General features: G+C 37.8%; 24 non-coding genes across 24 annotated transcripts; 11 read left to right on the forward strand and 13 right to left on the reverse strand.

The window, feature by feature from the left end:
- Positions 1-3,006: 3,006 nt before the first annotated feature.
- TRNAS-UGA (transfer RNA serine (anticodon UGA)) lies at positions 3,007-3,088 on the reverse strand. Its single transcript has one exon. It is a non-coding gene; the product is annotated as a tRNA-Ser (tRNA).
- Positions 3,089-3,905: 817 nt separating this feature from the next.
- Positions 3,906-3,979, forward strand: TRNAT-AGU (transfer RNA threonine (anticodon AGU)). The gene has a single exon. It is a non-coding gene; the product is annotated as a tRNA-Thr (tRNA).
- Positions 3,980-5,260: 1,281 nt separating this feature from the next.
- TRNAS-UGA (transfer RNA serine (anticodon UGA)) lies at positions 5,261-5,342 on the reverse strand. Its single transcript has one exon. It is a non-coding gene; the product is annotated as a tRNA-Ser (tRNA).
- A 123-nt stretch (positions 5,343-5,465) lies between these two features.
- TRNAT-AGU (transfer RNA threonine (anticodon AGU)) lies at positions 5,466-5,539 on the forward strand. Its single transcript has one exon. It is a non-coding gene; the product is annotated as a tRNA-Thr (tRNA).
- Positions 5,540-6,820: 1,281 nt separating this feature from the next.
- On the reverse strand, positions 6,821-6,902 carry TRNAS-UGA (transfer RNA serine (anticodon UGA)). Its single transcript has one exon. It is a non-coding gene; the product is annotated as a tRNA-Ser (tRNA).
- A 123-nt stretch (positions 6,903-7,025) lies between these two features.
- On the forward strand, positions 7,026-7,099 carry TRNAT-AGU (transfer RNA threonine (anticodon AGU)). The gene has a single exon. It is a non-coding gene; the product is annotated as a tRNA-Thr (tRNA).
- Positions 7,100-8,380: 1,281 nt separating this feature from the next.
- On the reverse strand, positions 8,381-8,462 carry TRNAS-UGA (transfer RNA serine (anticodon UGA)). The gene has a single exon. It is a non-coding gene; the product is annotated as a tRNA-Ser (tRNA).
- A 1,480-nt stretch (positions 8,463-9,942) lies between these two features.
- Positions 9,943-10,024, reverse strand: TRNAS-UGA (transfer RNA serine (anticodon UGA)). Its single transcript has one exon. It is a non-coding gene; the product is annotated as a tRNA-Ser (tRNA).
- Positions 10,025-10,147: 123 nt separating this feature from the next.
- TRNAT-AGU (transfer RNA threonine (anticodon AGU)) lies at positions 10,148-10,221 on the forward strand. The gene has a single exon. It is a non-coding gene; the product is annotated as a tRNA-Thr (tRNA).
- A 1,281-nt stretch (positions 10,222-11,502) lies between these two features.
- Positions 11,503-11,584, reverse strand: TRNAS-UGA (transfer RNA serine (anticodon UGA)). Its single transcript has one exon. It is a non-coding gene; the product is annotated as a tRNA-Ser (tRNA).
- A 123-nt stretch (positions 11,585-11,707) lies between these two features.
- Positions 11,708-11,781, forward strand: TRNAT-AGU (transfer RNA threonine (anticodon AGU)). Its single transcript has one exon. It is a non-coding gene; the product is annotated as a tRNA-Thr (tRNA).
- Positions 11,782-13,062: 1,281 nt separating this feature from the next.
- On the reverse strand, positions 13,063-13,144 carry TRNAS-UGA (transfer RNA serine (anticodon UGA)). Its single transcript has one exon. It is a non-coding gene; the product is annotated as a tRNA-Ser (tRNA).
- Positions 13,145-13,267: 123 nt separating this feature from the next.
- Positions 13,268-13,341, forward strand: TRNAT-AGU (transfer RNA threonine (anticodon AGU)). Its single transcript has one exon. It is a non-coding gene; the product is annotated as a tRNA-Thr (tRNA).
- A 1,281-nt stretch (positions 13,342-14,622) lies between these two features.
- Positions 14,623-14,704, reverse strand: TRNAS-UGA (transfer RNA serine (anticodon UGA)). Its single transcript has one exon. It is a non-coding gene; the product is annotated as a tRNA-Ser (tRNA).
- Positions 14,705-14,827: 123 nt separating this feature from the next.
- On the forward strand, positions 14,828-14,901 carry TRNAT-AGU (transfer RNA threonine (anticodon AGU)). The gene has a single exon. It is a non-coding gene; the product is annotated as a tRNA-Thr (tRNA).
- A 1,281-nt stretch (positions 14,902-16,182) lies between these two features.
- TRNAS-UGA (transfer RNA serine (anticodon UGA)) lies at positions 16,183-16,264 on the reverse strand. Its single transcript has one exon. It is a non-coding gene; the product is annotated as a tRNA-Ser (tRNA).
- Positions 16,265-16,387: 123 nt separating this feature from the next.
- On the forward strand, positions 16,388-16,461 carry TRNAT-AGU (transfer RNA threonine (anticodon AGU)). Its single transcript has one exon. It is a non-coding gene; the product is annotated as a tRNA-Thr (tRNA).
- A 1,281-nt stretch (positions 16,462-17,742) lies between these two features.
- On the reverse strand, positions 17,743-17,824 carry TRNAS-UGA (transfer RNA serine (anticodon UGA)). The gene has a single exon. It is a non-coding gene; the product is annotated as a tRNA-Ser (tRNA).
- Positions 17,825-17,947: 123 nt separating this feature from the next.
- On the forward strand, positions 17,948-18,021 carry TRNAT-AGU (transfer RNA threonine (anticodon AGU)). Its single transcript has one exon. It is a non-coding gene; the product is annotated as a tRNA-Thr (tRNA).
- A 1,243-nt stretch (positions 18,022-19,264) lies between these two features.
- TRNAS-UGA (transfer RNA serine (anticodon UGA)) lies at positions 19,265-19,346 on the reverse strand. Its single transcript has one exon. It is a non-coding gene; the product is annotated as a tRNA-Ser (tRNA).
- A 123-nt stretch (positions 19,347-19,469) lies between these two features.
- TRNAT-AGU (transfer RNA threonine (anticodon AGU)) lies at positions 19,470-19,543 on the forward strand. The gene has a single exon. It is a non-coding gene; the product is annotated as a tRNA-Thr (tRNA).
- Positions 19,544-20,786: 1,243 nt separating this feature from the next.
- On the reverse strand, positions 20,787-20,868 carry TRNAS-UGA (transfer RNA serine (anticodon UGA)). Its single transcript has one exon. It is a non-coding gene; the product is annotated as a tRNA-Ser (tRNA).
- Positions 20,869-20,991: 123 nt separating this feature from the next.
- Positions 20,992-21,065, forward strand: TRNAT-AGU (transfer RNA threonine (anticodon AGU)). Its single transcript has one exon. It is a non-coding gene; the product is annotated as a tRNA-Thr (tRNA).
- A 1,282-nt stretch (positions 21,066-22,347) lies between these two features.
- On the reverse strand, positions 22,348-22,429 carry TRNAS-UGA (transfer RNA serine (anticodon UGA)). Its single transcript has one exon. It is a non-coding gene; the product is annotated as a tRNA-Ser (tRNA).
- Positions 22,430-22,486: the final 57 nt, after the last annotated feature.

A 22,486-nucleotide genomic window follows, 5' to 3' on the forward strand; every position in this document is an offset into this window, starting at 1 on the left:
GCAACTACACCTAAGGGGCTAGCCTAAAATATGAGATCAGTCTTTTGCTCTGAACTGAGCTGTGTGGTAGGACACCGTGAGAAGAAAAGTGCTTTGGTGCTGTGGCTTAGTTGGTTAAAGCGCCTGTCAAGTAAACTGGAGATCCTGAGTTCAAATTTCAGCAGTGCCTTGCTATTTGTTGCTTTAGTTTATTCACTTGTTTATTATTTAAGTTTACATAACTAAAGTATATGATGAATCAAATTCTTTATAGGCAATTAAAAATCTATCGGGTTTTTCATTGGTGACAGAGACCCCATGAATGTCATTGAGTTTTCTATAAGTAGTAAGTTTAATACAAAGTAATTATAGACCAGTAAGCTTAACATCCATTGTGGGAAAAACTTTTGAAGAGCTCTTAAAGGGACTCTGTTACCAGTTTATCAGGTCCCTAACTCCTAACTAGTCTAATTGGTGCTTTGCTGCTGATAACTACAGGGTGATTTGTAGTAAAAAAAATGTTTATTATTTGCAAAATTATGAGCATTTTCTAAATATGTAATTTAGCCTTTATTAGACATCTGGGAGGTAACAGCAGCAATTCTCCTGAGGTGGAGCTGACTCTCAGCATCTGATGCTGTCCTATCAGCATGAAGTTGCTTCACACACATTGTGAAACTCAAGCTACAGGGAAGGAGGATCAATTCATACAGCCATATCTCGGGCTGTGGGCCACCTAAAAAAGCAGATTTGGTGGCATTTGAAAGACTGGATTCTACTCTTTCATATGACACCAAAATCACAGTTCTAGCTGTGACAGAACCGAAGATATCACCTGTTGAAAACACAGTCGGGAATGGACGCAGTGTACTATATGATCACACTGTGTTGCTGGACAGGGAAGGGGGAGAAGTTGTATGCTGATTGGACAGCGTCATACAGAAAACATTAGCTGCCCAGAGTAAAAAGGAGTCATCTCCTATTTGGCTATTAGAGCTACATTAGTATATATAAATAAATGCTCATAACTTTGCAAATAAACGTTTTTTTTAAAAAAAAACAACAAATCACACTGTAGTTATCAGCATCATAGCGCCTATTAGGCTAGTTAGGAAATTGGGAATTGATAAACTGGTGACAGAGTCCATTTAAGGGACTATATACAGGAGTATGTGACAGAAAATAGTATTATAATTGACAGCAAGCAGAGATTTACTAAGGACAGAAGTTGTCCAACCAACCTTATTTGTTTTTATCAAGAGGAAAATAAAAGTCTGGACAAATGGGATGCTGTAGTTATAGTGATTTATACTCTAAATATTGCTCACTTTTCAGAGTTGTAAGCCAGGGGCACAGCTGGAACCACTATTATTAATGTAATTAATCAGTGATAAAGAGGATGGAATTAAAATAACTCTTTCTATAGGTGACAAACTTTAATATGTTTCTGGAAGTTCTCTTCTTAAAATAGAACGTTGTGAACAGGACCTGTGCAGGGGGACCCCATTGGATTTCAAATCCAACGCCTTAACCACTCGGCCATCACAACTTATGTATCCTGACTGTTAAGACTTCTGGCAACTACACCTAAGGGGCTAGCCTAAAATATGAGATCAGTCTTTTGCTCTGAACTGAGCTGTGTTGTAGGACACCGTGAGAAGAAAAGTGCTTTGGTGCTGTGGCTTAGTTGGTTAAAGCGCCTGTCTAGTAAACAGGAGATCATGAGTTCAAATCTCAGCAGTGCCTTGCTATTTGTTGCTTTAGTTTATTCACTTGTTTATTATTTAAGTTTACATAACTAAAGTATATGATGAATCAAATTCTTTATAGGCAATTAAAAATCTATCGGGTTTTTCATTGGTGACAGAGACCCCATGAATGTCATTGAGTTTTCTATAAGTAGTAAGTTCAATACAAAGTAATTATAGACCAGTAAGCTTAACATCCATTGTGGGAAAAACTTTTGAAGAGCTCTTAAAGGGACTCTGTTACCAGTTTATCAGGTCCCTAACTCCTAACTAGTCTAATTGGTGCTTTGCTGCTGATAACTACAGGGTCATTTGTAGTAAAAAAAATGTTTATTATTTGCAAAATTATGAGCATTTTCTAAATATGTAATTTAGCCTTTATTAGACATCTGGGAGGTAACAGCAGCAATTCTCCTGAGGTGGAGCTGACTCTCAGCATCTGATGCTGTCCTATCAGCATGAAGTTGCTTCACACACATTGTGAAACTCAAGCTACAGGGAAGGAGGATCAATTCAAACAGCCATATCTCGGGCTGTGGGCCACCTAAAACAGCAGATTTGGTGGCATTTGAAAGACTGGATTCTACTCTTTCATATGACACCAAAATCACAGTTCTAGCTGTGACAGAACCGAAGATATCACCTGTTGAAAACACAGTCGGGAATAGACGCAGTGTACTATATGATCACACTGTGTTGCTGGACAGGGAAGGGGGAGAAGTTGTATGCTGATTGGACAGCGTCATACAGAAAACATTAGCTGCCCAGAGTAAAAAGGAGTCATCTCCTATTTGGCTATTAGAGCTACATTAGTATATATAAATAAATGCTCATAACTTTGCAAATAAACGTTTTTTTAAAAAAAACAACAAATCACACTGTAGTTATCAGCATCATAGCGCCTATTAGGCTAGTTAGGAAATTGGGAATTGATAAACTGGTGACAGAGTCCATTTAAGGGACTATATACAGGAGTATGTGACAGAAAATAGTATTATAGTTGACAGCAAGCAGAGATTTACTAAGGACAGAAGTTGTCCAACCAACCTGATTTGTTTTTATCAAGAGGAAAATAAAAGTCTGGACAAATGGGATGCTGTAGTTATAGTGATTTATACTCTAAATATTGCTCGCTTTTCAGAGTTGTAAGCCAGGGGCACAGCTGGAACCACTATTATTAATGTAATTAATCAGTGATAAAGAGGATGGAATTAAAATAACTCTTTCTATAGGTGACAAACTTTAATATGTTTCTGGAAGTTCTCTTCTTAAAATAGAACGTTGTGAACAGGACTTGAACCTGTGCAGGGGGACCCCATTGGATTTCAAATCCAACGCCTTAACCACTCGGCCATCACAACTTATGTACCCTGACTATTAAGACTTCTGGCAACTACACCTAAGGGGCTAGCCTAAAATATGAGATCAGTCTTTTGCTCTGAACTGAGCTGTGTTGTAGGACACCGTGAGAAGAAAAGTGCTTTGGTGCTGTGGCTTAGTTGGTTAAAGCGCCTGTCTAGTAAACAGGAGATCATGAGTTCAAATCTCAGCAGTGCCTTGCTATTTGTTGCTTTAGTTTATTCACTTGTTTATTATTTAAGTTTACATAACTAAAGTATATGATGAATCAAATTCTTTATAGGCAATTAAAAATCTATCGGGTTTTTCATTGGTGACAGAGACCCCATGAATGTCATTGAGTTTTCTATAAGTAGTAAGTTCAATACAAAGTAATTATAGACCAGTAAGCTTAACATCCATTGTGGGAAAAACTTTTGAAGAGCTCTTAAAGGGACTCTGTTACCAGTTTATCAGGTCCCTAACTCCAAACTAGTCTAATTGGTGCTTTGCTGCTGATAACTACAGGGTGATTTGTAGTAAAAAAAATGTTTATTATTTGCAAAATTATGAGCATTTTCTAAATATGTAATTTAGCCTTTATTAGACATCTGGGAGGTAACAGCAGCAATTCTCCTGAGGTGGAGCTGACTCTCAGCATCTGATGCTGTCCATTGGATTTCAAATCCAACACCTTAACCACTCGGCCATCACAACTTATGTACCCTGACTGTTAAGACTCCTGGCAACTACACCTAAGGGGCTAGCCTAAAATATGAGATCAGTCTTTTGCTCTGAACTGAGCTGTGTGGTAGGACACTGTGAGAAGAAAAGTGCTTTGGTGCTGTGGCTTAGTTGGTTAAAGCGCCTGTCTAGTAAACAGGAGATCCTGAGTTCAAATCTCAGCAGTGCCTTGCTATTTGTTGCTTTAGTTTATTCACTTGTTTATTATTTAAGTTTACATAACTAAAGTATATGATGAATCAAATTCTTTATAGGCAATTAAAAATCTATCGGGTTTTTCATTGGTGACAGAGACCCCATGAATGTCATTGAGTTTTCTATAAGTAGTAAGTTCAATACAAAGTAATTATAGACCAGTAAGCTTAACATCCATTGTGGGAAAAACTTTTGAAGAGCTCTTAAAGGGACTCTGTTACCAGTTTATCAGGTCCCTAACTCCAAACTAGTCTAATTGGTGCTTTGCTGCTGATAACTACAGGGTGATTTGTAGTAAAAAAAATGTTTATTATTTGCAAAATTATGAGCATTTTCTAAATATGTAATTTAGCCTTTATTAGACATCTGGGAGGTAACAGCAGCAATTCTCCTGAGGTGGAGCTGACTCTCAGCATCTGATGCTGTCCTATCAGCATGAAGTTGCTTCACACACATTGTGAAACTCAAGCTACAGGGAAGGAGGATCAATTCATACAGCCATATCTCGGGCTGTGGGCCACCTAAAAAAGCAGATTTGGTGGCATTTGAAAGACTGGATTCTACTCTTTCATATGACACCAAAATCACAGTTCTAGCTGTGACAGAACTGAAGATATCACCTGTTGAAAACACAGTCGGGAATGGACGCAGTGTACTATATGATCACACTGTGTTGCTGGACAGGGAAGGGGGAGAAGTTGTATGCTGATTGGACAGCGTCATACAGAAAACATTAGCTGCCCAGAGTAAAAAGGAGTCATCTCCTATTTGGCTATTAGAGCTACATTAGTATATATAAATAAATGCTCATAACTTTGCAAATAAACGTTTTTTTAAAAAAAACAACAAATCACACTGTAGTTATCAGCATCATAGCGCCTAATAGGCTAGTTAGGAAATTGGGAATTGATAAACTGGTGTCAGAGTCCATTTAAGGGACTATATACAGGAGCATGTGACAGAAAATAGTATTATAATTGACAGCAAGCAGAGATTTACTAAGGACAGAAGTTGTCCAACCAACCTGATTTGTTTTTATCAAGAGGAAAATAAAAGTCTGGACAAATGGGATGCTGTAGTTATAGTGATTTATACTCTAAATATTGCTCGCTTTTCAGAGTTGTAAGCCAGGGGCACAGCTGGAACCACTATTATTAATGTAATTAATCAGTGATAAAGAGGATGGAATTAAAATAACTCTTTCTATAGGTGACAAACTTTAATATGTTTCTGGAAGTTCTCTTCTTAAAATAGAACGTTGTGAACAGGACTTGAACCTGTGCAGGGGGACCCCATTGGATTTCAAATCCAACGCCTTAACCACTCGGCCATCACAACTTATGTACCCTGACTGTTAAGACTTCTGGCAACTACACCTAAGGGGCTAGCCTAAAATATGAGATCAGTCTTTTGCTCTGAACTGAGCTGTGTGGTAGGACACCGTGAGAAGAAAAGTGCTTTGGTGCTGTGGCTTAGTTGGTTAAAGCGCCTGTCTAGTAAACAGGAGATCCTGAGTTCAAATCTCAGCAGTGCCTTGCTATTTGTTGCTTTAGTTTATTCACTTGTTTATTATTTAAGTTTACATAACTAAAGTATATGATGAATCAAATTCTTTATAGGCAATTAAAAATCTATCGGGTTTTTCATTGGTGACAGAGACCCCATGAATGTCATTGAGTTTTCTATAAGTAGTAAGTTCAATACAAAGTAATTATAGACCAGTAAGCTTAACATCCATTGTGGGAAAAACTTTTGAAGAGCTCTTAAAGGGACTCTGTTACCAGTTTATCAGGTCCCTAACTCCTAACTAGTCTAATTGGTGCTTTGCTGCTGATAACTACAGGGTGATTTGTAGTAAAAAAAATGTTTATTATTTGCAAAATTATGAGCATTTTCTAAATATGTAATTTAGCCTTTATTAGACATCTGGGAGGTAACAGCAGCAATTCTCCTGAGGTGGAGCTGACTCTCAGCATCTGATGCTGTCCTATCAGCATGAAGTTGCTTCACACACATTGTGAAACTCAAGCTACAGGGAAGGAGGATCAATTCATACAGCCATATCTCGGGCTGTGGGCCACCTAAAAAAGCAGATTTGGTGGCATTTGAAAGACTGGATTCTACTCTTTCATATGACACCAAAATCACAGTTCTAGCTGTGACAGAACTGAAGATATCACCTGTTGAAAACACAGTCGGGAATGGACGCAGTGTACTATATGATCACACTGTGTTGCTGGACAGGGAAGGGGGAGAAGTTGTATGCTGATTGGACAGCGTCATACAGAAAACATTAGCTGCCCAGAGTAAAAAGGAGTCATCTCCTATTTGGCTATTAGAGCTACATTAGTATATATAAATAAATGCTCATAACTTTGCAAATAAACGTTTTTTAAAAAAAAACAACAAATCACACTGTAGTTATCAGCATCATAGCGCCTAATAGGCTAGTTAGGAAATTGGGAATTGATAAACTGGTGTCAGAGTCCATTTAAGGGACTATATACAGGAGCATGTGACAGAAAATAGTATTATAATTGACAGCAAGCAGAGATTTACTAAGGACAGAAGTTGTCCAACCAACCTGATTTGTTTTTATCAAGAGGAAAATAAAAGTCTGGACAAATGGGATGCTGTAGTTATAGTGATTTATACTCTAAATATTGCTCGCTTTTCAGAGTTGTAAGCCAGGGGCACAGCTGGAACCACTATTATTAATGTAATTAATCAGTGATAAAGAGGATGGAATTAAAATAACTCTTTCTATAGGTGACAAACTTTAATATGTTTCTGGAAGTTCTCTTCTTAAAATAGAACGTTGTGAACAGGACTTGAACCTGTGCAGGGGGACCCCATTGGATTTCAAATCCAACGCCTTAACCACTCGGCCATCACAACTTATGTACCCTGACTGTTAAGACTTCTGGCAACTACACCTAAGGGGCTAGCCTAAAATATGAGATCAGTCTTTTGCTCTGAACTGAGCTGTGTGGTAGGACACCGTGAGAAGAAAAGTGCTTTGGTGCTGTGGCTTAGTTGGTTAAAGCGCCTGTCTAGTAAACAGGAGATCCTGAGTTCAAATCTCAGCAGTGCCTTGCTATTTGTTGCTTTAGTTTATTCACTTGTTTATTATTTAAGTTTACATAACTAAAGTATATGATGAATCAAATTCTTTATAGGCAATTAAAAATCTATCGGGTTTTTCATTGGTGACAGAGACCCCATGAATGTCATTGAGTTTTCTATAAGTAGTAAGTTCAATACAAAGTAATTATAGACCAGTAAGCTTAACATCCATTGTGGGAAAAACTTTTGAAGAGCTCTTAAAGGGACTCTGTTACCAGTTTATCAGGTCCCTAACTCCTAACTAGTCTAATTGGTGCTTTGCTGCTGATAACTACAGGGTGATTTGTAGTTAAAAAAATGTTTATTATTTGCAAAATTATGAGCATTTTCTAAATATGTAATTTAGCCTTTATTAGACATCTGGGAGGTAACAGCAGCAATTCTCCTGAGGTGGAGCTGACTCTCAGCATCTGATGCTGTCCTATCAGCATGAAGTTGCTTCACACACATTGTGAAACTCAAGCTACAGGGAAGGAGGATCAATTCATACAGCCATATCTCGGGCTGTGGGCCACCTAAAAAAGCAGGTTTGGTGGCATTTGAAAGACTGGATTCTACTCTTTCATATGACACCAAAATCACAGTTCTAGCTGTGACAGAACTGAAGATATCACCTGTTGAAAACACAGTCGGGAATGGACGCAGTGTACTATATGATCACACTGTGTTGCTGGACAGGGAAGGGGGAGAAGTTGTATGCTGATTGGACAGCGTCATACAGAAAACATTAGCTGCCCAGAGTAAAAAGGAGTCATCTCCTATTTGGCTATTAGAGCTACATTAGTATATATAAATAAATGCTCATAACTTTGCAAATAAACGTTTTTTAAAAAAAAACAACAAATCACACTGTAGTTATCAGCATCATAGCGCCTATTAGGCTAGTTAGGAAATTGGGAATTGATAAACTGGTGACAGAGTCCATTTAAGGGACTATATACACGAGTATGTGACAGAAAATAGTATTATAATTGACAGCAAGCAGAGATTTACTAAGGACAGATGTTGTCCAACCAACCTGATTTGTTTTTATCAAGAGGAAAATAAAAGTCTGGACAAATGGGATGCTGTAGTTATAGTGATTTATACTCTAAATATTGCTCGCTTTTCAGAGTTGTAAGCCAGGGGCACAGCTGGAACCACTATTATTAATGTAATTAATCAGTGATAAAGAGGATGGAATTAAAATAACTCTTTCTATAGGTGACAAACTTTAATATATTTCTGGAAGTTCTCTTCTTAAAATAGAACGTTGTGAACAGGACTTGAACCTGTGCAGGGGGACCCCATTGGATTTCAAATCCAACGCCTTAACCACTCGGCCATCACAACTTATGTACCCTGACTATTAAGACTTCTGGCAACTACACCTAAGGGGCTAGCCTAAAATATGAGATCAGTCTTTTGCTCTGAACTGAGCTGTGTTGTACAGGACACCGTGAGAAGAAAAGTGCTTTGGTGCTGTGGCTTAGTTGGTTAAAGCGCCTGTCTAGTAAACAGGAGATCATGAGTTCAAATCTCAGCAGTGCCTTGCTATTTGTTGCTTTAGTTTATTCACTTGTTTATTATTTAAGTTTACATAACTAAAGTATATGATGAATCAAATTCTTTATAGGCAATTAAAAATCTATCGGGTTTTTCATTGGTGACAGAGACCCCATGAATGTCATTGAGTTTTCTATAAGTAGTAAGTTCAATACAAAGTAATTATAGACCAGTAAGCTTAACATCCATTGTGGGAAAAACTTTTGAAGAGCTCTTAAAGGGACTCTGTTACCAGTTTATCAGGTCCCTAACTCCAAACTAGTCTAATTGGTGCTTTGCTGCTGATAACTACAGGGTGATTTGTAGTAAAAAAAATGTTTATTATTTGCAAAATTATGAGCATTTTCTAAATATGTAATTTAGCCTTTATTAGACATCTGGGAGGTAACAGCAGCAATTCTCCTGAGGTGGAGCTGACTCTCAGCATCTGATGCTGTCCTATCAGCATGAAGTTGCTTCACATACATTGTGAAACTCAAGCTACAGGGAAGGAGGATCAATTCATACAGCCATATCTCGGGCTGTGGGCCACCTAAAAAAGCAGATTTGGTGGCATTTGAAAGACTGGATTCTACTCTTTCATATGACACCAAAATCACAGTTCTAGCTGTGACAGAACTGAAGATATCACCTGTTGAAAACACAGTCGGGAATGGACGCAGTGTACTATATGATCACACTGTGTTGCTGGACAGGGAAGGGGGAGAAGTTGTATGCTGATTGGACAGCGTCATACAGAAAACATTAGCTGCCCAGAGTAAAAAGGAGTCATCTCCTATTTGGCTATTAGAGCTACATTAGTATATATAAATAAATGCTCATAACTTTGCAAATAAACGTTTTTTAAAAAAAAACAACAAATCACACTGTAGTTATCAGCATCATAGCGCCTATTAGGCTAGTTAGGAAATTGGGAATTGATAAACTGGTGACAGAGTCCATTTAAGGGACTATATACAGGAGTATGTGACAGAAAATAGTATTATAATTGACAGCAAGCAGAGATTTACTAAGGACAGAAGTTGTCCAACCAACCTGATTTGTTTTTATCAAGAGGAAAATAAAAGTCTGGACAAATGGGATGCTGTAGTTATAGTGATTTATACTCTAAATATTGCTCGCTTTTCAGAGTTGTAAGCCAGGGGCACAGCTGGAACCACTATTATTAATGTAATTAATCAGTGATAAAGAGGATGGAATTAAAATAACTCTTTCTATAGGTGACAAACTTTAATATGTTTCTGGAAGTTCTCTTCTTAAAATAGAACGTTGTGAACAGGACTTGAACCTGTGCAGGGGGACCCCATTGGATTTCAAATCCAACGCCTTAACCACTCGGCCATCACAACTTATGTACCCTGACTGTTAAGACTTCTGGCAACAACACCTAAGGGGCTAGCCTAAAATATGAGATCAGTCTTTTGCTCTGAACTGAGCTGTGTGGTAGGACACCGTGAGAAGAAAAGTGCTTTGGTGCTGTGGCTTAGTTGGTTAAAGCGCCTGTCTAGTAAACAGGAGATCCTGAGTTCAAATCTCAGCAGTGCCTTGCTATTTGTTGCTTTAGTTTATTCACTTGTTTATTATTTAAGTTTACATAACTAAAGTATATGATGAATCAAATTCTTTATAGGCAATTAAAAATCTATCGGGTTTTTCATTGGTGACAGAGACCCCATGAATGTCATTGAGTTTTCTATAAGTAGTAAGTTCAATACAAAGTAATTATAGACCAGTAAGCTTAACATCCATTGTGGGAAAAACTTTTGAAGAGCTCTTAAAGGGACTCTGTTACCAGTTTATCAGGTCCCTAACTCCTAAGTAGTCTAATTGGTGCTTTGCTGCAGATAACTACAGGGTGATTTGTAGTAAAAAAAATGTTTATTATTTGCAAAATTATGAGCATTTTCTAAATATGTAATTTAGCCTTTATTAGACATCTGGGAGGTAACAGCAGCAATTCTCCTGAGGTGGAGCTGACTCTCAGCATCTGATGCTGTCCTATCAGCATGAAGTTGCTTCACACACATTGTGAAACTCAAGCTACAGGGAAGGAGGATCAATTCAAACAGCCATATCTCGGGCTGTGGGCCACCTAAAAAAGCAGATTTGGTGGCATTTGAAAGACTGGATTCTACTCTTTCATATGACACCAAAATCACAGTTCTAGCTGTGACAGAACTGAAGATATCACCTGTTGAAAACACAGTCGGGAATGGACGCAGTGTACTATATGATCACACTGTGTTGCTGGACAGGGAAGGGGGAGAAGTTGTATGCTGATTGGACAGCGTCATACAGAAAACATTAGCTGCCCAGAGTAAAAAGGAGTCATCTCCTATTTGGCTATTAGAGCTACATTAGTATATATAAATAAATGCTCATAACTTTGCAAATAAACGTTTTTTAAAAAAAAACAACAAATCACACTGTAGTTATCAGCATCATAGCGCCTATTAGGCTAGTTAGGAAATTGGGAATTGATAAACTGGTGACAGAGTCCATTTAAGGGACTATATACAGGAGTATGTGACAGAAAATAGTATTATAATTGACAGCAAGCAGAGATTTACTAAGGACAGAAGTTGTCCAACCAACCTGATTTGTTTTTATCAAGAGGAAAATAAAAGTCTGGACAAATGGGATGCTGTAGTTATAGTGATTTATACTCTAAATATTGCTCGCTTTTCAGAGTTGTAAGCCAGGGGCACAGCTGGAACCACTATTATTAATGTAATTAATCAGTGATAAAGAGGATGGAATTAAAATAACTCTTTCTATAGGTGACAAACTTTAATATGTTTCTGGAAGTTCTCTTCTTAAAATAGAACGTTGTGAACAGGACTTGAACCTGTGCAGGGGGACCCCATTGGATTTCAAATCCAACGCCTTAACCACTCGGCCATCACAACTTATGTACCCTGACTGTTAAGACTTCTGGCAACAACACCTAAGGGGCTAGCCTAAAATATGAGATCAGTCTTTTGCTCTGAACTGAGCTGTGTGGTAGGACACCGTGAGAAGAAAAGTGCTTTGGTGCTGTGGCTTAGTTGGTTAAAGCGCCTGTCTAGTAAACAGGAGATCCTGAGTTCAAATCTCAGCAGTGCCTTGCTATTTGTTGCTTTAGTTTATTCACTTGTTTATTATTTAAGTTTACATAACTAAAGTATATGATGAATCAAATTCTTTATAGGCAATTAAAAATCTATCGGGTTTTTCATTGGTGACAGAGACCCCATGAATGTCATTGAGTTTTCTATAAGTAGTAAGTTCAATACAAAGTAATTATAGACCAGTAAGCTTAACATCCATTGTGGGAAAAACTTTTGAAGAGCTCTTAAAGGGACTCTGTTACCAGTTTATCAGGTCCCTAACTCCTAAGTAGTCTAATTGGTGCTTTGCTGCAGATAACTACAGGGTGATTTGTAGTAAAAAAAATGTTTATTATTTGCAAAATTATGAGCATTTTCTAAATATGTAATTTAGCCTTTATTAGACATCTGGGAGGTAACAGCAGCAATTCTCCTGAGGTGGAGCTGACTCTCAGCATCTGATGCTGTCCTATCAGCATGAAGTTGCTTCACACACATTGTGAAACTCAAGCTACAGGGAAGGAGGATCAATTCAAACAGCCATATCTCGGGCTGTGGGCCACCTAAAAAAGCAGATTTGGTGGCATTTGAAAGACTGGATTCTACTCTTTCATATGACACCAAAATCACAGTTCTAGCTGTGACAGAACTGAAGATATCACCTGTTGAAAACACAGTCGGGAATGGACGCAGTGTACTATATGATCACACTGTGTTGCTGGACAGGGAAGGGGGAGAAGTTGTATGCTGATTGGACAGCGTCATACAGAAAACATTAGCTGCCCAGAGTAAAAAGGAGTCATCTCCTATTTGGCTATTAGAGCTACATTAGTATATATAAATAAATGCTCATAACTTTGCAAATAAACGTTTTTTAAAAAAAAACAACAAATCACACTGTAGTTATCAGCATCATAGCGCCTATTAGGCTAGTTAGGAAATTGGGAATTGATAAACTGGTGACAGAGTCCATTTAAGGGACTATATACAGGAGTATGTGACAGAAAATAGTATTATAATTGACAGCAAGCAGAGATTTACTAAGGACAGAAGTTGTCCAACCAACCTGATTTGTTTTTATCAAGAGGAAAATAAAAGTCTGGACAAATGGGATGCTGTAGTTATAGTGATTTATACTCTAAATATTGCTCGCTTTTCAGAGTTGTAAGCCAGGGGCACAGCTGGAACCACTATTATTAATGTAATTAATCAGTGATAAAGAGGATGGAATTAAAATAACTCTTTCTATAGGTGACAAACTTTAATATGTTTCTGGAAGTTCTCTTCTTAAAATAGAACGTTGTGAACAGGACTTGAACCTGTGCAGGGGGACCCCATTGGATTTCAAATCCAACGCCTTAACCACTCGGCCATCACAACTTATGTACCCTGACTGTTAAGACTTCTGGCAACTACACCTAAGGGGCTAGCCTAAAATATGAGATCAGTCTTTTGCTCTGAACTGAGCTGTGTGGTAGGACACCGTGAGAAGAAAAGTGCTTTGGTGCTGTGGCTTAGTTGGTTAAAGCGCCTGTCTAGTAAACAGGAGATCCTGAGTTCAAATCTCAGCAGTGCCTTGCTATTTGTTGCTTTAGTTTATTCACTTGTTTATTATTTAAGTTTACATAACTAAAGTATATGATGAATCAAATTCTTTATAGGCAATTAAAAATCTATCGGGTTTTTCATTGGTGACAGAGACCCCATGAATGTCATTGAGTTTTCTATAAGTAGTAAGTTCAATACAAAGTAATTATAGACCAGTAAGCTTAACATCCATTGTGGGAAAAACTTTTGAAGAGCTCTTAAAGGGACTCTGTTACCAGTTTATCAGGTCCCTAACTCCTAAGTAGTCTAATTGGTGCTTTGCTGCAGATAACTACAGGGTGATTTGTAGTAAAAAAAATGTTTATTATTTGCAAAATTATGAGCATTTTCTAAATATGTAATTTAGCCTTTATTAGACATCTGGGAGGTAACAGCAGCAATTCTCCTGAGGTGGAGCTGACTCTCAGCATCTGATGCTGTCCTATCAGCATGAAGTTGCTTCACACACATTGTGAAACTCAAGCTACAGGGAAGGAGGATCAATTCAAACAGCCATATCTCGGGCTGTGGGCCACCTAAAACAGCAGATTTGGTGGCATTTGAAAGACTGGATTCTACTCTTTCATATGACACCAAAATCACAGTTCTAGCTGTGACAGAACTGAAGATATCACCTGTTGAAAACACAGTCGGGAATGGACGCAGTGTACTATATGATCACACTGTGTTGCTGGACAGGGAAGGGGGAGAAGTTGTATGCTGATTGGACAGCGTCATACAGAAAACATTAGCTGCCCAGAGTAAAAAGGAGTCATCTCCTATTTGGCTATTAGAGCTACATTAGTATATATAAATAAATGCTCATAACTTTGCAAATAAACGTTTTTTAAAAAAAAACAACAAATCACACTGTAGTTATCAGCATCATAGCGCCTATTAGGCTAGTTAGGAAATTGGGAATTGATAAACTGGTGACAGAGTCCATTTAAGGGACTATATACAGGAGTATGTGACAGAAAATAGTATTATAATTGACAGCAAGCAGAGATTTACTAAGGACAGAAGTTGTCCAACCAACCTTATTTGTTTTAATCAAGAGGAAAATAAAAGTCTGGACAAATGGGATGCTGTAGTTATAGTGATTTATACTCTAAATATTGCTCGCTTTTCAGAGTTGTAAGCCAGGGGCACAGCTGGAACCACTATTATTAATGTAATTAATCAGTGATAAAGAGGATGGAATTAAAATAACTCTTTCTATAGGTGACAAACTTTAATATGTTTCTGGAAGTTCTCTTCTTAAAATAGAACGTTGTGAACAGGACTTGAACCTGTGCAGGGGGACCCCATTGGATTTCAAATCCAACGCCTTAACCACTCGGCCATCACAACTTATGTACCTTGACTGTTAAGACTTCTGGCAACTACACCTAAGGGGCTAGCCTAAAATATGAGATCAGTCTTTTGCTCTCAACTGAGCTGTGTGGTAGGACACCGTGAGAAGAAAAGTGCTTTGGTGCTGTGGCTTAGTTGGTTAAAGCGCCTGTCTAGTAAACAGGAGATCCTGAGTTCAAATCTCAGCAGTGCCTTGCTATTTGTTGCTTTAGTTTATTCACTTGTTTATTATTTAAGTTTACATAACTAAAGTATATGATGAATCAAATTCTTTATAGGCAATTAAAAATCTATCGGGTTTTTCATTGGTGACAGAGACCCCATGAATGTCATTGAGTTTTCTATAAGTAGTAAGTTCAATACAAAGTAATTATAGACCAGTAAGCTTAACATCCATTGTGGGAAAAACTTTTGAAGAGCTCTTAAAGGGACTCTGTTACCAGTTTATCAGGTCCCTAACTCCTAACTAGTCTAATTGGTGCTTTGCTGCTGATAACTACAGGGTGATTTGTAGTAAAAAAAATGTTTATTATTTGCAAAATTATGAGCATTTTCTAAATATGTAATTTAGCCTTTATTAGACATCTGGGAGGTAACAGCAGCAATTCTCCTGAGGTGGAGCTGACTCTCAGCATCTGATGCTGTCCTATCAGCATGAAGTTGCTTCACACACATTGTGAAACTCAAGCTACAGGGAAGGAGGATCAATTCATACAGCCATATCTCGGGCTGTGGGCCATCTAAAAAAGCAGGTTTGGTGGCATTTGAAAGACTGGATTCTACTCTTTCATATGACACCAAAATCACAGTTCTAGCTGTGACAGAACTGAAGATATCACCTGTTGAAAACACAGTCGGGAATGGACGCAGTGTACTATATGATCACACTGTGTTGCTGGACAGGGAAGGGGGAGAAGTTGTATGCTGATTGGACAGCGTCATACAGAAAACATTAGCTGCCCAGAGTAAAAAGGAGTCATCTCCTATTTGGCTATTAGAGCTACATTAGTATATATAAATAAATGCTCATAACTTTGCAAATAAACGTTTTTTTAAAAAAAACAACAAATCACACTGTAGTTATCAGCATCATAGCGCCTATTAGGCTAGTTAGGAAATTGGGAATTGATAAACTGGTGACAGAGTCCATTTAAGGGACTATATACAGGAGTATGTGACAGAAAATAGTATTATAATTGACAGCAAGCAGAGATTTACTAAGGACAGAAGTTGTCCAACCAATCTGATTTGTTTTTATCAAGAGGAAAATAAAAGTCTGGACAAATGGGATGCTGTAGTTATAGTGATTTATACTCTAAATATTGCTCGCTTTTCAGAGTTGTAAGCCAGGGGCACAGCTGGAACCACTATTATTAATGTAATTAATCAGTGATAAAGAGGATGGAATTAAAATAACTCTTTCTATAGGTGACAAACTTTAATATGTTTCTGGAAGTTCTCTTCTTAAAATAGAACGTTGTGAACAGGACTTGAACCTGTGCAGGGGGACCCCATTGGATTTCAAATCCAACGCCTTAACCACTCGGCCATCACAACTTATGTACCTTGACTGTTAAGACTTCTGGCAACTACACCTAAGGGGCTAGCCTAAAATATGAGATCAGTCTTTTGCTCTCAACTGAGCTGTGTGGTAGGACACCGTGAGAAGAAAAGTGCTTTGGTGCTGTGGCTTAGTTGGTTAAAGCGCCTGTCTAGTAAACAGGAGATCCTGAGTTCAAATCTCAGCAGTGCCTTGCTATTTGTTGCTTTAGTTTATTCACTTGTTTATTATTTAAGTTTACATAACTAAAGTATATGATGAATCAAATTCTTTATAGGCAATTAAAAATCTATCGGGTTTTTCATTGGTGACAGAGTCCCCATGAATGTCATTGAGTTTTCTATAAGTAGTAAGTTCAATACAAAGTAATTATAGACCAGTAAGCTTAACATCCATTGTGGGAAAAACTTTTGAAGAGCTCTTAAAGGGACTCTGTTACCAGTTTATCAGGTCCCTAACTCCTAACTAGTCTAATTGGTGCTTTGCTGCTGATAACTACAGGGTGATTTGTAGTAAAAAAAATGTTTATTATTTGCAAAATTATGAGCATTTTCTAAATATGTAATTTAGCCTTTATTAGACATCTGGGAGGTAACAGCAGCAATTCTCCTGAGGTGGAGCTGACTCTCAGCATCTGATGCTGTCCTATCAGCATGAAGTTGCTTCACACACATTGTGAAACTCAAGCTACAGGGAAGGAGGATCAATTCAAACAGCCATATCTCGGGCTGTGGGCCAGCTAAAAAAGCAGATTTGGTGGCATTTGAAAGACTGGATTCTACTCTTTCATATGACACCAAAATCACAGTTCTAGCTGTGACAGAACCGAAGATATCACCTGTTGAAAACACAATCGGGAATGGACGCAGTGTACTATATGATCACACTGTGTTGCTGGACAGGGAAGGGGGAGAAGTTGTATGCTGATTGGACAGCGTCATACAGAAAACATTAGCTGCCCAGAGTAAAAAGGAGTCATCTCCTATTTGGCTATTAGAGCTACATTAGTATATATAAATAAATGTTCATAACTTTGCAAATAAACGTTTTTTAAAAAAAAACAACAAATCACACTGTAGTTATCAGCATCATAGCGCCTATTAGGCTAGTTAGGAAATTGGGAATTGATAAACTGGTGACAGAGTCCATTTAAGGGACTATATACAGGAGTATGTGACAGAAAATAGTATTATAATTGACAGCAAGCAGAGATTTACTAAGGACAGAAGTTGTCCAACCAACCTGATTTGTTTTTATCAAGAGGAAAATAAAAGTCTGGACAAATGGGATGCTGTAGTTATAGTGATTTATACTCTAAATATTGCTCGCTTTTCAGAGTTGTAAGCCAGGGGCACAGCTGGAACCACTATTATTAATGTAATTAATCAGTGATAAAGAGGATGGAATTAAAATAACTCTTTCTATAGGTGACAAACTTTAATATGTTTCTGGAAGTTCTCTTCTTAAAATAGAACGTTGTGAACAGGACTTGAACCTGTGCAGGGAGACCCCATTGGATTTCAAATCCAACGCCTTAACCACTCGGCCATCACAACTTATGTACCCTGACTGTTAAGACTTCTGGCAACTACACCTAAGGGGCTAGCCTAAAATATGAGATCAGTCTTTTGCTCTGAACTGAGCTGTGTGGTAGGACACCGTGAGAAGAAAAGTGCTTTGGTGCTGTGGCTTAGTTGGTTAAAGCGCCTGTCTAGTAAACAGGAGATCCTGAGTTCAAATCTCAGCAGTGCCTTGCTATTTGTTGCTTTAGTTTATTCACTTGTTTATTATTTAAGTTTACATAACTAAAGTATATGATGAATCAAATTCTTTATAGGCAATTAAAAATCTATCGGGTTTTTCATTGGTGACAGAGACCCCATGAATGTCATTGAGTTTTCTATAAGTAGTAAGTTCAATACAAAGTAATTATAGACCAGTAAGCTTAACATCCATTGTGGGAAAAACTTTTGAAGAGCTCTTAAAGGGACTCTGTTACCAGTTTATCAGGTCCCTAACTCCTAACTAGTCTAATTGGTGCTTTGCTGCTGATAACTACAGGGTGATTTGTAGTAAAAAAAAATATTTATTATTTGCAAAATTATGAGCATTTTCTAAATATGTAATTTAGCCTTTATTAGACATCTGGGAGGTAACAGCAGCAATTCTCCTGAGGTGGAGCTGACTCTCAGCATCTGATGCTGTCCTATCAGCATGAAGTTGCTTCACACACATTGTGAAACTCAAGCTACAGGGAAGGAGGATCAATTCAGATTTGGTGGCATTTGAAAGACTGGATTCTACTCTTTCATATGACACCAAAATCACAGTTCTAGCTGTGACAGAACCGAAGATATCACCTGTTGAAAACACAATCGGGAATGGACGCAGTGTACTATATGATCACACTGTGTTGCTGGACAGGGAAGGGGGAGAAGTTGTATGCTGATTGGACAGCGTCATACAGAAAACATTAGCTGCCCAGAGTAAAAAGGAGTCATCTCCTATTTGGCTATTAGAGCTACATTAGTATATATAAATAAATGTTCATAACTTTGCAAATAAACGTTTTTTAAAAAAAAACAACTAATCACACTGTAGTTATCAGCATCATAGCGCCTATTAGGCTAGTTAGGAAATTGGGAATTGATAAACTGGTGACAGAGTCCATTTAAGGGACTATATACAGGAGTATGTGACAGAAAATAGTATTATAATTGACAGCAAGCAGAGATTTACTAAGGACAGAAGTTGTCCAACCAACCTGATTTGTTTTTATCAAGAGGAAAATAAAAGTCTGGACAAATGGGATGCTGTAGTTATAGTGATTTATACTCTAAATATTGCTCGCTTTTCAGAGTTGTAAGCCAGGGGCACAGCTGGAACCACTATTATTAATGTAATTAATCAGTGATAAAGAGGATGGAATTAAAATAACTCTTTCTATAGGTGACAAACTTTAATATGTTTCTGGAAGTTCTCTTCTTAAAATAGAACGTTGTGAACAGGACTTGAACCTGTGCAGGGAGACCCCATTGGATTTCAAATCCAACGCCTTAACCACTCGGCCATCACAACTTATGTACTCAGACTGTTAAGACTTCTGGCAACTACACCTAAGGGGCTAGCCTAAAATATGAGATCAGTCTTTTGCTCTGAACTGAGCTGTGTGGTAGGACACCGTGAGAAGAAAAGTGCTTTGGTGCTGTGGCTTAGTTGGTTAAAGCGCCTGTCTAGTAAACAGGAGATCCTGAGTTCAAATCTCAGCAGTGCCTTGCTATTTGTTGCTTTAGTTTATTCACTTGTTTATTATTTAAGTTTACATAACTAAAGTATATGATGAATCAAATTCTTTATAGGCAATTAAAAATCTATCGGGTTTTTCATTGGTGACAGAGACCCCATGAATGTCATTGAGTTTTCTATAAGTAGTAAGTTCAATACAAAGTAATTATAGACCAGTAAGCTTAACATCCATTGTGGGAAAAACTTTTGAAGAGCTCTTAAAGGGACTCTGTTACCAGTTTATCAGGTCCCTAACTCCTAACTAGTCTAATTGGTGCTTTGCTGCTGATAACTACAGGGTGATTTGTAGTAAAAAAAAATATTTATTATTTGCAAAATTATGAGCATTTTCTAAATATGTAATTTAGCCTTTATTAGACATCTGGGAGGTAACAGCAGCAATTCTCCTGAGGTGGAGCTGACTCTCAGCATCTGATGCTGTCCTATCAGCATGAAGTTGCTTCACACACATTGTGAAACTCAAGCTACAGGGAAGGAGGATCAATTCAGATTTGGTGGCATTTGAAAGACTGGATTCTACTCTTTCATATGACACCAAAATCACAGTTCTAGCTGTGACAGAACCGAAGATATCACCTGTTGAAAACACAATCGGGAATGGACGCAGTGTACTATATGATCACACTGTGTTGCTGGACAGGGAAGGGGGAGAAGTTGTATGCTGATTGGACAGCGTCATACAGAAAACATTAGCTGCCCAGAGTAAAAAGGAGTCATCTCCTATTTGGCTATTAGAGCTACATTAGTATATATAAATAAATGTTCATAACTTTGCAAATAAACGTTTTTTAAAAAAAAACAACTAATCACACTGTAGTTATCAGCATCATAGCGCCTATTAGGCTAGTTAGGAAATTGGGAATTGATAAACTGGTGACAGAGTCCATTTAAGGGACTATATACAGGAGTATGTGACAGAAAATAGTATTATAATTGACAGCAAGCAGAGATTTACTAAGGACAGAAGTTGTCCAACCAACCTGATTTGTTTTTATCAAGAGGAAAATAAAAGTCTGGACAAATGGGATGCTGTAGTTATAGTGATTTATACTCTAAATATTGCTCGCTTTTCAGAGTTGTAAGCCAGGGGCACAGCTGGAACCACTATTATTAATGTAATTAATCAGTGATAAAGAGGATGGAATTAAAATAACTCTTTCTATAGGTGACAAACTTTAATATGTTTCTGGAAGTTCTCTTCTTAAAATAGAACGTTGTGAACAGGACTTGAACCTGTGCAGGGAGACCCCATTGGATTTCAAATCCAACGCCTTAACCACTCGGCCATCACAACTTATGTACTCAGACTGTTAAGACTTCTGGCAACTACACCTAAGGGGCTAGCCTAAAATATGAGATCAGTCTTTTGCTCTGAACTGAGCTGTGTGGTAGGACACCGTGAGAAGAAAAGTGCTTTGGTGCTGTGGCTTAGTTGGTTAAAGCGCCTGTCTAGTAAACAGGAGATCCTGAGTTCAAATCTCAGCAGTGCCTTGCTATTTGTTGCTTTAGTTTATTCACTTGTTTATTATTTAAGTTTACATAACTAAAGTATATGATGAATCAAATTCTTTATAGGCAATTAAAAATCTATCGGGTTTTTCATTGGTGACAGAGACCCCATGAATGTCATTGAGTTTTCTATAAGTAGTAAGTTCAATACAAAGTAATTATAGACCAGTAAGCTTAACATCCATTGTGGGAAAAACTTTTGAAGAGCTCTTAAAGGGACTCTGTTACCAGTTTATCAGGTCCCTAACTCCTAACTAGTCTAATTGGTGCTTTGCTGCTGATAACTACAGGGTGATTTGTAGTAAAAAAAAATATTTATTATTTGCAAAATTATGAGCATTTTCTAAATATGTAATTTAGCCTTTATTAGACATCTGGGAGGTAACAGCAGCAATTCTCCTGAGGTGGAGCTGACTCTCAGCATCTGATGCTGTCCTATCAGCATGAAGTTGCTTCACACACATTGTGAAACTCAAGCTACAGGGAAGGAGGATCAATTCATACAGCCATATCTCGGGCTGTGGGCCACCTAAAAAAGCAGATTTGGTGGCATTTGAAAGACTGGATTCTACTCTTTCATATGACACCAAAATCACAGTTCTAGCTGTGACAGAACCGAAGATATCACCTGTTGAAAACACAATCGGGAATGGACGCAGTGTACTATATGATCACACTGTGTTGCTGGACAGGGAAGGGGGAGAAGTTGTATGCTGATTGGACAGCGTCATACAGAAAACATTAGCTGCCCAGAGTAAAAAGGAGTCATCTCCTATTTGGCTATTAGAGCTACATTAGTATATATAAATAAATGTTCATAACTTTGCAAATAAACGTTTTTTAAAAAAAAACAACAAATCACACTGTAGTTATCAGCATCATAGCGCCTATTAGGCTAGTTAGGAAATTGGGAATTGATAAACTGGTGACAGAGTCCATTTAAGGGACTATATACAGGAGTATGTGACAGAAAATAGTATTATAATTGACAGCAAGCAGAGATTTACTAAGGACAGAAGTTGTCCAACCAACCTGATTTGTTTTTATCAAGAGGAAAATAAAAGTCTGGACAAATGGGATGCTGTAGTTATAGTGATTTATACTCTAAATATTGCTCGCTTTTCAGAGTTGTAAGCCAGGGGCACAGCTGGAACCACTATTTTTAATGTAATTAATCAGTGATAAAGAGGATGGAATTAAAATAACTCTTTCTATAGGTGACAAACTTTAATATGTTTCTGGAAGTTCTCTTCTTAAAATAGAACGTTGTGAACAGGACTTGAACCTGTGCTGGGAGACCCCATTGGATTTCAAATCCAACGCCTTAACCACTCGGCCATCACAACTTATGTACCCAGACTGTTAAGACTTCTGGCAACTACACCTAAGGGGCTAGCCTAAAA

This window comes from Rhinoderma darwinii, chromosome 3, assembly GCF_050947455.1.
Source record: "Rhinoderma darwinii isolate aRhiDar2 chromosome 3, aRhiDar2.hap1, whole genome shotgun sequence".
Taxonomy (NCBI): Eukaryota; Metazoa; Chordata; class Amphibia; order Anura; family Rhinodermatidae; genus Rhinoderma; species Rhinoderma darwinii.